The sequence below is a fragment of the Lagenorhynchus albirostris genome, chromosome 14, assembly GCF_949774975.1.
Source record: "Lagenorhynchus albirostris chromosome 14, mLagAlb1.1, whole genome shotgun sequence".
NCBI classification, from domain to species: Eukaryota; Metazoa; Chordata; class Mammalia; order Artiodactyla; family Delphinidae; genus Lagenorhynchus; species Lagenorhynchus albirostris.
The window spans coordinates 47,326,959-47,342,121 of record NC_083108.1 but is presented as its reverse complement, the minus strand read 5'-3'; the positions used below and the strand labels follow the sequence as shown (position 1 = coordinate 47,342,121).

The following is a 15,163-nucleotide window of genomic DNA, read 5'->3' as shown; positions in this document are numbered from 1 at the left end:
TTAAATGCAGAACTCATGAAAAGGAAATTCGGTAAGCTTTCACCCATCCGAGGAGAGTGGGGAAAGTACCTTTTATGAGTAGTCACCAGTGAACTATGGGAATGTCCTTTAGGATGTTGACCTAGATATGTTCCCAGGTGAATTAATGCTTTTCTGTCACTTTTACTGTCCAAGGGGTGCCTAAATGAATGAATGAATGGCATACATTCTGCTGGGTTCCAAGCTTCCTGATTAATTTGAAACAAGTGATGAAGAGCTTATTTAAGAATTTAGTTAGAAAAGCTGGGTTCTTTTGCACATGACACACTTGCACACCCCACATACACAGACACAGACACACACACACACATATCAACAGGTTTCCTTATGACACCACTCCATTCACAGGAACCTAATTTACTACTCTCATTGTCAGGTTTGGGAGGAAAATTTCCATAGGTAAGTTCACACATATGTGTTCTTCGCGTTTCGTGTTCTTTACAGCACTTCGTACATTCCCACAGTGAGGAGAAAAACAGAAACCAAGGTGAGAATTCTTTTGCTATTTCCATTGCTTTTCAATGAAACAAACAAGCCACATGTCATAATGGGAATTAGAAATGGCATTTGGGGAAGTTCCCACTTTTGAGGGGAGTGTACGTGTGTGCGTGCGTGCGTGCGTGTGTGTGTGTTGTTTTCTGCTAGAGTTACTATAGCAGATAATTCAAAATAAAATTCAGCAGGTCCTGATGTTACATTTGGGGCACCAAACTGAATTTAGGGAGAGCAGACGTACCAGGCCTCTCTGGGGAGGTAGTCTAATACCTCCTGAGGCCCCTGGCTCAGCTGTGGCAAGCTAATAAGGTTACCCTGAAGCAGATGCAGTTGTTAGTACAGATGTGGCATGGGACCTCCTGAGGCAGGTCACAGTCATGATAACTCATGGTCATATGCAGGATACTCATTATGAAAGCTTGTGACGGGAGACCCTCAGACTGGAGGTATCCCAGGGCGTCATGCTCTTTGTCTCCTTTTCTCTCAGTTCACCTCACCGAAGGCAGGCTAATTATTTTTCACACACACACATGCACACACACACACACATACACACACACACACACACACGGTGTTTGGGGAGAGTTGTTTGGGACACTTTCCCTTCAACGCAAAAATATCGTATATTAACGCATATACGTGGAATCTGAAAAAAATTGGTATAGACGATCTTATTTACAAGCAGAAATATAGACACGGACGTAGAGAACAAATGTATGGATACCAAGGGGGAATGGGGGTAGTAGTGGGATGGATTGGGAGATTGGGATTGATATATATACACTATTGATACTATGTATAAAATAGATAACTAATGAGAACCTACTGTATAGCACAGGGAACTCTACTCAGTGCTCTGTGGTGACCTAAACGGGAAGGTAATCCAAAAAAGAGGGGATATATGTATACGTAGAGCTGATTCACTTTGCTGTACAGCAGAAACTAACACAACGTTGCAATGCAACTATACTCCAATAAACATTAAAAAAAACCACACAAAGGACTTTAAATCATTCTAAGGCAATTCGAGTTATGGGGCAAGTATGCACAGAGAGTATCACAGAAATCGAGTGTGACAGCTGGTGTGGGTGTCCAGAGAAAGGAACTGCCCCTATTTATGGACACAATGGCGAGGAATGGTGTTGGCAGCCAGTTTCAAGGTTCATGGTGTGTGGTGAAATGGGTAATCCTGCGGGTGAGGGCTGATTATAAAGAAAACACTTCCCACTACTCACAGTCTAAAATGACGCTTTGGAGAAGACAGATGAAAACTACTGGATTTAATTTTACTGAAAACCCTTCCAAAGAGAGTGAGCTGATCTTACAAAATCACACAATCTCCTGAATGAATGGAAGGGTGCCCGTGCAGTTTGCACGCTGAAGTAATAACTTGAAAATTGCATGCTGGTAACCTGGGTGAATGCAGGACAGAGTGGAATACTGTACAGAGAGTAGCTTAAGCACCGAAAGAATCTGATTTGTTCAATATTTTCAGACTAATGGAGCACTGCTACTAATGTTCTGATTTCCAGCCCGAGAAGACAGACAAGCAAGCTGACTTCTGAAATTCCCCAACCACTTCGTTAACAAGGGCGGTGGGTTACAACATGATAAGCAGTCGCTTCTGGACACACGGGGGCTGCCTTCTGTGGGGTTTCCAGTCCCAGGGGGAGGAGAGGTGCAGGACAGTAAATGGAGGTAAAGTTAAATCTCCCCCGTGAATCATGTTTCCCCAAGAGGAACTCTATTGCTGGGGTCATTCTTTAGCTTGTCTGAACCAATTTTCCTTCCTCTATAAGTGGTCATGAAGAGAACAATTATTGTGTTCCAGTGTGAAACCAAATACTGTTACAAATAGCTTCAATGAAGTTACAATGTATGGGACAGAGGTCCTACATTCATATGTGAGGATAACTATCATTCTAAGATTCTTGCAAATGAAGACCTACAAAAAAATAAGCTTTAATCAAACTAAAGATAAAAAATAATGATAAGAATAAAAATTGAAGGACATGAAAGCAAAGTGTGATTTCAGATGATACTAGAAGAATGTATGGGAATGCGATTCTACGATCATCAAAAGGCAATGTTTCGGGCTTCCCCGGTGGTGCAGTGGTTGAGAGTCTGCCTGCCAATGCAGGGGGCACGAGTTCGTGCCCCGGTTCGAGAGGATCCCACATGCCGCGGAGCGGCTACGCCCGTGAGCCATGGCCGCTGAGCCTGCGCGTCCGGAGCCTGTGCTCCACAACGGGAGAGGCCACAACGGTGAGACGCCCGCGTACCGCAAAAAACAAAAAGACAAAAAAACCCCAAAAAACAAACAAACGAAAAAAGAAAGGCAATGTTTCTAAATAACTTCTACGTCACTAGATCTCTATTTCCACAACACATAAAACCACTGGAGATTTTACTATCTAAGTTTACTCATTCATTCATTCAGCCCATTAATCAATCATCCGTTCAGCAAACTTTTGTTGCCAGCCAATACATTTTTCAGTGTTTTCTATAAGATATCAGAGATTGTAAACCAAATCCAATAGGGCTTGGCCATCAGACCACACAGTCTGTTATCTGACATAAGAATGCAGTGAAGATGATTGACAAAGATGCTTCAATAATTAAATCCATAGCAAACTTGGGTATGGGTTTAGGGTTGGATGTGGCTCCTGGAAAAAAAAAAGGTAGAAATTGAAATAAAGTCAGTTATCTCTGTGACTGGAATATTTCTATCACAGGACCACATATTCATCATAGTTTAGGTTCAGTTCTTTAAGTGTATCTTACAGCGGGCATTACGTCAGATACTTAGTCTGTAGTTAACAAGGCCAGCAGGATTTAATATGCTAAGACCTGACTCACCAGAGCCTTAAAATACATTCATTATTTATTTCAACTATTAATCTAAAGATTAAAATAAGATAGTACTTGTATCTATTTTTCTCAACTGCCCCTTCTTAATTTTATTCTTTCATTAGTGGGGAAACAGAGACAAGAAGGGACTATAATTCAGGATCCCATAGCTAGTTAGTAGCTGAATTAGATCTAGAAGGCTTGCGTTCTAATCAATGATCTCAGGTTTATATACCTTAGGTCATACAGCTTTGACAGATTTTAAATTACCGAAGTTAGCACAGGAGTCAATACTATCAGAGGAGAAGACGCAATGTAGTATGAGAAATAAACTGGATCCACATACGTTCTGGGCAATGTAACTATGACCTGAATCACACAGAAGTATGCAATCTGATAACCACACAGATAACAGTGTTCTTTCAATTCATAATAAATTGATAGCATTTTTTTTATGACAAAGATAGTTCAAAGATTTAAAAGTTGCCAGACACACTAATTAGAGTCAAGAGCAGCTTGGTTTATATCTAGCTCCTTTTTAGCACCGTTTTATTGGTTTGGTCCGACACCACCCCCTGCAGTGTGTGGAGACAGGCCAGGAGTATGAGGGCTGCAGAGCAGAAAGAAAATCAACTGTGAAATTGGTAATTTTATTGAGTTTCACGGGGGGCTTTGTTGTTAAGGCACAATGCAATTGGAACAGAACGCCTATGGTAACACCACGCACACGGTGACCATTTCATGGCCAAAGGTAAACTCCCCCTAACCAAAAGCTACACGTACACACACATCCCCCCTCAAAAGTACTTTGCAAGGTAGGAAAAGAAATGGATCTGGTGAAGGATGAATGGTTATGTTGCAGGTATGGGGGTACCACCAAAGCACAGGCAGAATGCTTTTGTGTGGAGTGGTGTGTGCGTGTGTCTTTCCCTCCCAACATCTCAGAAGGTTCCTTTTCCGAACAGGGCCTGCTGGTTTGCGTTCAGGGAAAAGCTGTCCTTTTACTATAAATGGTAAGAAGGTCCCAGAGGGGTATGTGAGGAAGACAGGGGCAGAAGGAGAGGACAGACCGAAATGTAATGCCTGAACAGCTGAAATCATTTGGTACTCTCAATCCCCCAGGTAAAATAAGAATTAAACATAGCTAACAGGATATTACTCCCAGTTGGAAAAGATCTGCTTGCTGGCCATGTGAGAGTGAAGTGAACAATTGGTATTTGTTCTAGGGTGGTATTTTCTTTTCCCCCTGAAAGTTTAAAGCAGGAATAGTTAAATAAGGTATGCTGGTTAACTGGGTAAATACATTCGCAGCTTCTGTGCCTTGCAGGGCTGTCCCTGTAGTGGGTTAATTTGGTTTCAGATGGAAGGATGCCGAAAGATGTTCTAGGCAGCCAAGATGGGGCAGGGCAGAGGAGGTTAAGTGGTGGTGAAAGCAGGAACACTTTCATTCTGTGAGAAGAGTGTGTGCGTGCAGAACACTTCTCCTCTGTAAAACACTTTCTCCCACACCAGTACACGAGTCTGAGCAGCGAGCTACCATGCCAAGAAGGCTTCATTTTTGTCATGCATTTGGACCACATTTTTGCAAGGAAAGAAATAAGGAAAATCAAAACAGTCCTATATGTCGTCATCAGTTTAATCTAAACTGTATGCGGGAGTGGTGATGCTTTGCTCTCTTATTTGGGGGCATATCTCAGGAGATTTTTGCCCTCCCGGGGGAAACTAAGTTGTCATGCTTGGCTTCTCCCCACACAAGGGAAGCACGTGGGTCAGACGATGCATGAAGAAGGGAGGGAAAAGTGGTTCTATTGGCAGGAGGGGAGAGCACATTGCCACCCCTCCCTGGGAGGCTCCCTCCACTCCCGCACCAGGGAGAGGGCCGCTCAGTTCACCATTCATGCTGAAAGTGACATAAGACGGCCAGCTGGCATGTTTTACTCTTATTTATTTTTGTGCGATCGGGATAATAGCTACATCCGCCAGCAAAGTATAAGTACAATACACCTGGATGCAGCTACACTTCCAGGATATGGAAGAGGGCTACTCATTCATTTTCCATAGAGATAACAATGAACGCTGATGTCCTGCTTTCCAAAAGATACAATTCGGGTTTTGTGTGTGTGGCCCAGGATGTCAAAGCATCTTTATGGACCCGTTTCACTTTCAAACGTGCATTAAAACAGAAGCTCCTCTTTTAACACTCATATGTTTTTGGTTTTTTTCTTTTTTTTCCAATGCACTGTATTCTGTGCTTCTTTTCTTTTTCAAAATGCAATTAATATGGTTGTGTGTTAAATGATTCAGTGAAAGTAAATCTTTTATATTCAGGTAAGCAATTCAGCCTTGCACAGTTTTATGGGAATTAGGTTTTTTTGAAGTCTGGGTTGAGCATGCCCATAACTCTGACAGGGCCCTGCAGGCTCTTGTCTTCACCTTCAAATCATAAGACAGAGAAATCAAGCTCCCTCTGTGCTCTCAATTATACCAAAAAACACGGAGCAGAAGTCTTCAGTAATTCAATCCCTGTGGAAGCTTCTTCATACTGTTTGCACTGTTGGAACTGCTGACAGCAGCAATCTCACAGTGCCCCCTGGTAGACTGTCAAAGTTCTTCATACGGTGTGAGCGGCCCTGCTCTGTCCCATGGCTCCTTCTCCAGAGACCTCTAAGCACATGCATGACTTTTGATGCTCGCTTGATACAGTGGCCAAGAGGCCAGAACACATCACAATGCGGGTTCTCATACTCTTACAAGGTACTTTGTACTCAAACTAGTAAGTTCTGTGGCTACATGTGGGCCTGAGTTGGTGTAATTTAATCACAAGTACAGCTGCATAAACACGGTACTGAGGAATGTCTGTCTGCAATTGGATTCTTTCTTTGAAAATACACTGTAGAAAATTCCTGAGTGCCATTTTCCATATGGTTAATGAGCAAATGTATCATGGCCAGCTTTTAAAAGTAATTGGAATTTATGAGTTGCAGCGATTCTAGCACATGTGCACAAGAAACTGCGTGCACCCTGGGCTCTTCCTTACCGTGCAACCCCACTTCATAGTTTTCTGCCAAACGACACCAAAAGAACCACTCTGTGTGTTTAATTGGCTTAAATCATCAGTAACAGCCTACAGCCAACATTCCGGCAGCCGCCAACCTCTTTCTAGCCTCTGCCCCCCAAAAGTGTTATGGTAGGTTAGCCCACTTAGGACACAAGAGTGCCATTCATTTATAAAGTTTCACTTCATAAATATGGATTTCAAAGAAATCTTTTAACACACTTTCCCACCCGCGAACTCTGCTGTTACATCACACTGAAGTTTTTCCCATTCTTTTTAATGGAATAAAAGACAGAGGGTACAACAGCAAAAGTGAACTCTAATATAAACTATGGATTGGGGGGGACTATGATGTGTCACGGTAGGTTCATCAGCTGTAACAAATGGACCTCTCTGCTGGGGCTGTTGATGATGGGGCAGGCTGTGCATGGGTGGGGGGAGGAAGTATATAGGAAATCTTTGTAGCTTCTTAAATTTTGCTGTGAACCCAAAACTACTGTAAAAAAATAAAGTCTTCATTCGAAAAAAGAGAGTAGAGATTTTTTTACAAATCAAACCTGTTGCTGTATACTTTATCCCCTTCCCTTTGACTATAGCCCAAATGGGATGCATAAACAAAACAAACTCCTATCATGATACTTGAAATTCCAAAGTAGTTAAGTAAATTTGAAATTCACTAGATAAATAGAATGTGTCTCAATGTGTATGCTGAACTTACTTGGATTTTTTTAGATAAGATTTTTGTCTTTGTTTCACCATAGGATACGTTTCTTGTTCTAGATCTTTATGCTGGGGCATTAAAAATACTGAAAATCATTATTTTTAAAAAAGAGATAAAGATACACATGCACCCACGCTTTTAAAGATAACAGAAGTATACTTCATGGAATATATAATATCAGTTTTCCTTATTTTCGCTGCGGATATACTTTCAACGCAAAAATAGAGTTCAAAACTTTTCCCATGCAGGAACACAGCTGCTTCTGCATGGCAATGCCCCGAATAATGGCAGAAATGTTCAGGTCTCTGCTAGTTCGAATTATTACAGAAAACATATACCTGAATAACTGATAGAATTCGCTTCCTTCTGCAAGATAGCACCCTATATTCAAGTATGAACATGTATTTGTTTAATCAACTCCATCTGCAACTTTATGATCACGGATCCACTATTTGATTTGGTCTGTACACTGATTTGCTGAAGAGATGGATTAATGAATACTGCACGTGATTTTTATTCAGCTAACATGCTACTAGCATTGGAAAACAATATTTACATTTCCCTTCTTATCACTAACTAGTAACGAACTTTAATCCGCTTTACTTTATATATTTCTCATCGCTGCTTTTCTGCTGATTCGACCGTAGCCCAGCGCATGTTCTTTAAGGCTTGAGAACGTGATGGCTAATTGCTCTCTTCCTGTAGCGTAGGTAACCCGGCTCACCTGAATGGGTACCTACCGTCTCAGAGGGAAATGGTCACCAAACGGTAATCAATGTGGTGTCATGACAGTTCACCCAGAAGCTCTGTCTTAAACGCAGCTTTGCTTTTTAGAGATTCACATTCACCACAGTTTTCCACATTTTTCTGTGGGCTGCTTGTCTCCTGACTAATCCAAAATTCACAGAATTTCAAAAAATACAAAAAACAGATCTCTTCTACTTAAGTACTCCAGCCTAACAACAGGCTGAATCATTAAGGGCAGGGAGATATACTAATGCTAAAGGTAACACAGTCCAAAATGACAGAGGCGTTTTAGGAATAAAATAAATCCAATCAAATTGGAAGACATTTTCAAAACTTACCTGTTAAAAATTTTTGAAAAAAGGACCACATCGAGTAAATTTGTATTGGGGTCATTTTCGGACACAGGCGGGTGCTTATTAATTTTAAACATCGGGGCCCTTCCTCGTCTTGTAACTGTGAAACTGATTTCCTAAAGCCAAGCAGAAGAAACGTCCTGAATTCTAACCATTCATGCCAACATTGTTGCATGAGGATTCTAGCTACCATTAAGCAGGCATTTGGTGGAGAAGGAGGGACTAAAAATTTATGATACAAACTGGAGTTATGGATTGCTCTGTGGCTTTGTGCCCCATCTGTCAAACCGGGGTGTCTGAACGGAGAGAAAGCAAGAAATTCCCACAAATCACAGATTGCAGTGCTGTTCGGCTCCCTCATTACTCGAAAGGTATGATTCTGTGTGAATAAAAAATGTACAGTTAGCATGCTGAAGTATTGAATGGCTTTTAAAAGCATTTAAAAAATATGTACAAGGATGGAAAGGTCACTTGCATCAAGGAGAGCACGCACAAGGTGAAAGCCTAATGAAACATTATGCGGCATCTTTTTTGGGGCTCAGAATAGCTCCAAGGTTAAGAGACTCCGAGTCAGTCTTCTGCAGATCCATTTCCTCTCTCCAGGCTTCTCATGTTAACCCAGTGATTTAGTGCTCTGCATTAAGAGCAATTCACCTGCCTCTCGTGTCCCTGTGGCCCATCCCTCTGGGGAGCGAGGTGGAGAATAAAAAGTTCCACATATGGTAAAGTCAAGCTGCTTGGAGCCTGCTGAGTGTCTGCTGTGGGGATAGCGGCTCCTGAAAGCCCCAGCTGGTACTTGGAAGAGATTCTGCATTACTACACCTCAGTGCCTGCCTGGTTCCCTTCGGAAACTGTTGGCTCCGCATACGACAGCCATTTTAGATCTCTTCAACCCTTTTCTCCCGGTTCTGTATCCAACTGAACAGTTGGTCCTCTACTGCTAGATAATCAAATTCTTCCATCTGGTCCCATCCCTGTGGAACGGAAAAGGTGTAGTATGCACCCGGTCCCAAACACATAGCAGGAGAGGCACAGACTTCCCAACAGAAAGCAGTCCACAACAGACAACAGCAAAACCTTGATTTTAAATCCGGGGGAGGTGGGGGGAAGGGAGTTAAATATCTATAAAATTATCTCCGAAAGAGAAATCGTTGAAACCTGCCCAAATTACTCGACTGCATGAGCCACGCTGCTAAATACAACACGAACACGTGCCCAACACTTAGACCCTGGTGGAAGCGCCACGCCGATTACTTTGAGATACCCTCCAGGCACGCGAGGTACCCCAACACAGGCCCCATCCCGTGACCACATCGGTGTGACTCACCAACACCAAGTGTGCACAGGCTGAGAATTCGTGCTAATCTTCCTCGGATTTGCTGCAGTTTACCGTAAGACTCATTACACAGCTTATACCATTCGGACCGACACCCACTGGTTTCTGTGTATGTTTGAAAATCTCTCCATATTTACATATAGAGACTTCATATGGTGTGAGGGAGACAAAGAGGAAATGTAACCGGTAATAGTTTCCAAAATGATGCCTCCTAAATGTTCCTGGCACTGTAATTATTCCACGAACAGGCTAAGTACTTGGCTTTCTTTCTTGAGGTGGTTTCGCCTTAGTCTTTAACTATCTTAACCTTTAACCGTCCAACTATTCCTGTAACATAAAGCCGTCTTAAATCTAGCCTCACTGGTTCCTATGTAGCCTAGACATTTTTTGACAGCTTCCATTTTCCTATTGCTTTACACTTTTTTTTTTTGCTGTACGCGGGCCTCTCACTGTTGTGACCTCTCCCGTTGTGGAGCACAGGCTCTGGACGCACAGGCTCAGCGGCCACGGCTCACGGGTCCAGCCGCTCCGCGGCATGTGGGATCTTCCCGGACCGGGGCACGAACCCGTGTCCCCTGCATCGGCAGGTGGACTCTCAACCACTGCGCCACCAGGGAAGCCCTACACTTTTTAAGTAACTTTAACACACTGTCTTAAATGATCTTCACGACACTTGTGTGAAAGTGTCCGGCATTGGTCTTTTCAACCCACATTTTACAGGTAAAACAATCGTCTCAGAGAGATGAGGTGACTTGCTGAGGGTGGACAGCAGGTGAGGGTAAAGCTTGTAACAGGACTCCAGCCCTCCTCATCCAGCACAGGTCCAGAATTTCAAGTTATTGATGAAATGATAGGTTTTGAGGGCAAAGCAGGCAGTTTTCATGTTGAGATTTGTCTTACTTGCGCTACCCTTTATAAAAGTATAAGGTGAATGCCAACAATGTCAGAGAAGACAAAAAAAAAAAAGCAACAAAAACAGTTTAAAATTATTAAGTCCAGTCCATTTGCTTTATAGATATGGACACCCGAGGAGGACCAGAGACGTCAAAGGACTCGTCTAAGATTGTAAAATTGGTACTGCTCATATTTTAATTAAATTAGACTCTACAGTTTGTGTGATTCTTGAAAAGCAATTATCTGAACGTTGCTTCCAAGGTACAGGCTGTGTGTAAGGTAACTGGTTAGCAGTTTTAAAAAACTGAGTAAGAGATCCAAAGGTTAATCTCAATCTACTAATAAAGTCCTTATAAATCTTTACTGTATCCCCTCAGTGTGTATGTGTCAATTAGATTGCAATCATAAATTGTGCATCTTATTAGGGCTTTTTATGAAAGAAACTTAAAATATGTCACTACTTACTGTTTCATTAACTATACAATAAACACTGATTTAGGGCATCCTCTTTCCCAATAAGGAATATTCCCGTTTCAAAGAGCTCACAAGAGTTCAAAGTCAGCAGAACTAGCAATGCTTTAATTAAGATGAAGACGTTAATAGAAGTGGTCTTTATTTTTTTAAGAAAAACTCACTTATCTCATTTAATCACCCCAACCAAAGGTGACAACTGCTGCTCAAGTCACAAAATACTCTTTCTAGCTCCTGTCATCACAGTGTTGGAAAATCTTCACTAACCTGAAATGCCAGAACTAATGACCAGATTTAATATGACTTCATAAATAATTTAATAATAATAGACTTAGAGTATCTCATTCCCTATTCTGATTGGTGGAAAATCAATTGCACTGTGCCTGGAAATGACTGACTTCCCATTAGAGCTTTTTCCTAATTGCAGTCAAACACAACATCTTCGCCCTTCAGTGGTGCCAGACGGCACAGCAAAAAGTTATTTTTGGTATAAATTTTAGTCCTTGTAAGCCCTTAACAACAGTCATTCTTTATCTTTTCTAAATCAGTTGTGACGACAGTAAGTGATGAGTCTGTTGGTTCACACTCTCTCCGGTTTCGAGTGACAAAGCTTAGCACATGAGTTGTTAACTACCTGTAATGACACCTGGTTGATTAATGCTTCAGTGACACCCAATTTGATCTCATGTCCACTATTAAATCACAGCCATGTAATATAATTTAGTGTTCAGAGATTTTATAAAGGAGGCAAAATTGGTTTTGAAGGCCATTCACATTTTTAAAGGTAAGACTGATTATACAATGCAGGCCTATTTTTCCCTTGGAGTTTTAAGGAATTAATTTTTCACTAACATCTACCAGAAGCTGTATTTTGGCATTTGTGCTTACAAATTAATAAACTTCTTTTGTCTCTGAGTCAGTGGCTTTCAGTGGCTACTTGTCGGGGGGACAGTCTGATTCCAGTACTAGAAAGTTAAGGGCAGGAAAATATAACTGGCTTGGATCCAAAACAGGGAGAGGGATTGGCTATGGCCCCTTGTCCATGTCCTACATCTCTAGTTTGGACAAACGGGCAACTTACAAAAATTGCATTCGTAACTGTGCAGCAGAATTCATATATACACCAAAACATAAAATTTTATTTAGTGAAATGAGAATCCAATAAATGAGTATTACAAACCAAACAAAACACCAAAAATAAGAGTAATGAGTAGTGAACTACTATGAATAACTGCATTCTGCTCACCTCACACAGAATCCAAATTAGAAACCATTACTGCATAGAAGACTTGTTCTCAATAGCAGTTAAGCTTCTTTGAATGGATTCCCTATTGTATAAAAAGAGTGCCAGTCTTTGACTGCCAAAATCAATTAGTCGCATTCATTATGCCTCTATTTATTAATGTTGTACACTTTAGAATGCACGTGCTGATGGAACAAAAGAAAGTTTTGAAATATCAAATATGTGTTATGATTAAAATCAGAGCAAGAGAAGAAATGATCTTCAGTCTCTAACTGGTTACAAAGCCACTGTAAAGATTAGATTAGTGGTGACAGATTTATAATCTTTTCCAAAACGTAATCCTTATAGTTCAGATTTTGCAACAGAAAAAGTATGCAATTGGTTACAGGTTATTGGCTCCAACCGTTATATTCAGGAGAATACTGTGTTTCTGTCTCCTGAAATCTAAATATATGATATAATCTTAACAGATGCAATTTTAATTTGTATTGCACTGTTATAATAAAATGGGGCAACATAAGGCTCTTTACTGATATAGGGTTCAGAGTTAATTCAATGATGCTAAGGATGACTGACTGGTATTAAAAATCAGCAAATAATTAAACCTTACGCTAAAATGAATGAAGAACAATGTTGGCATGCTGGCTGGGTAGATTCTGATGGAATTTACTGTCAAGCTGCCACCCTTAAACTTTCCACATGAAACAAAAACTGCAATTTGTGTCCCTGTAATAAGTAGTGTTATATTCTTCATTTTCCCTCAAGTACTGCAGCACAAAAGTTGACATACACTGTATCATACGATGCCTACAGTTTCCCCCCACCCCCCAGGAGCAGGGGGCCAGGTAAAAGTGAAGGGTGCATGCATTATTTGTTTTAATGGGAAAAATTATTAATTGCTTTTTGCTATTAAAATTCAAATTTAGAGAGGGATAAGGTAGATACACTACCTTTAGTGTACTCAAACTTTACAACACTTAAAGTTTGAGGGGAAAACCACATACCCATTAAGGCCTGAAATTATAACAGACACTCAACAAATACATTTGTCATGCCTCCTAGGATTAGCTTCTAAAATGCTGCTTGTGGCTCTACCCCAGTCGTCCCTACTTTCCAAAAATTCATTTAGTTCCCTGAGCCTATTTCCACTGCTGACTTTGGCAAGCTATTCTATATTCCATCTACTTACTGTGTTTAAGGAAACTTCCCTTCGAATTGCTAAAATGTGATAGTCTGGTCCAGTCCTCCATTTCAGTCATGACCTCTATGCTTTCAAATTAGTTTCTACTTCAAAAAGCTTACTGGCATCAAACTGACTGCCTTTTAGGAATATTATTCCCTTCTACTAAAACCCCACTTAGCTTTCCTTTCCCCTGAGCTAAACAGACCTGATTTATCAGTCTTCAAATTGCACGCTTAAAGCACTTTTTAGTACCTAAGCACCCAGGTACTGGAGTGATAGACATGACTAAATGTGTTTCAGAGTAGATAAGACAGGAAAGGGAATGTGTAGGAAGCTGACATGCTAAACAAAATTTCAAACATAATCGGAAAGAGAGTTCCTTTACTTCCATTTCCATTCTTAGTAGCAGCGTATCCCATTTACTCCTCAATCTTCCCTCAAGTTTCCGCTGTCTTTTCTGGGCTACACAGTCATCAGAACCAACTTTTGAACATGAACTACGAAGCTTATTCAAGGATGCTGCATGCAATATAATACACTCTTACACAGAAAGTCCCCCACTATTAAGCAGACATCCTGTTCAAGTTGTGTGAATAAAACTCCCAAGGAACTGAAGCCGCACTGTGCTGTCGGCTTACAGCTTTTTATACCATGTAGCTGAAGTATGCAAACAGGTTTTTACAAAAAAATCTTGTCACAAAATATTCCACACTCTTTCCCAAATTTATCAGAGCCACTAACTTAGCAATAATGCATTACATGCCAGCAAGAATGATAAACCTGAGTGAGTCCTGGAGTGATGCTGTGGGATGTATACCCAATTTTTATTAAAATATGTACATTCCCACAGCTCGATTTCTTCCAGGCCCAGGGCTAGTGGGCCTGTGCTAATTTACATGGCTGATGGAACTCACAGGTTAATCAGAGAGTAGGTGCTGGCTTGATGAGCCCCCAAGGAGGCCTGTATGCAGTCAATTCCTGATTCTTTTCACACATTATTTGACCTATGCATAATACCTCTGACCTGGACACCTCTTCCTCATCACACATTCCATCCCAAGCATGCCTCTTCCAATCCCTGGCTAAATTCCTTTGCGGCCAACCATCCAAGGCCTCTTTCTGTTAAGGAGTGAACTCTGGGAAAAGGTTTTCTTATTACCTGACCATCTTCGAAGAAGCTTTACTAGTGTCCTTCTCAGTCTGGGCTGGAGGAACTATAAATGTAGCTTCAGTATGTGGGTGTTTTATGAATACCATCTGTATAAAGTGTTTTAGATTATCCATGCTTACTAACTAGTATGAATGGGGATAATTAAAAATTGGCTGCGGGAGGAAACGAGATAAACCGGAGTGGGGGAAAAACATAAAAGGAAGTTATGCAATAGCATTAAGGAAAAAAGGAAAGAAAATTTAAGAAATAAATCAGCCATTTTACAGGCCTATTTCTTTAACATAAGGACATCCACTTCAAACAGTGAAAATATTTTGTCATATTATTAAGCCAATTTTTAAATCGAATTCGATATTTCTTCTTTATTTCCTTACTTCAGTGATAATCCTCTGTATAATACCATTACTCTCACAGTATCAAAGGATCATCGCTTTCATTTTATGTAGCAAAAGATATGCTTTCTGAAACGGTGAAATTACAGGAAACTAATTAACTCTAAAGTTAACATTTTTTTAAAATTTCATTTTTATGTTTTATGTTTATGTATGATCACGTCAACTTGTTTCTCTTTCTGTGAAACGACATCACAAGTATTGCACCAATAC

General features: G+C 40.8%; 1 protein-coding gene across 4 annotated transcripts in view; it reads right to left on the bottom strand.

Annotated features, from left to right (window-relative positions):
• Positions 1-15,163, bottom strand: part of ZNF521 (zinc finger protein 521) — a 281,338-nt gene that overhangs the window by 96,082 nt on the left and 170,093 nt on the right. The window lies entirely within an intron of this gene.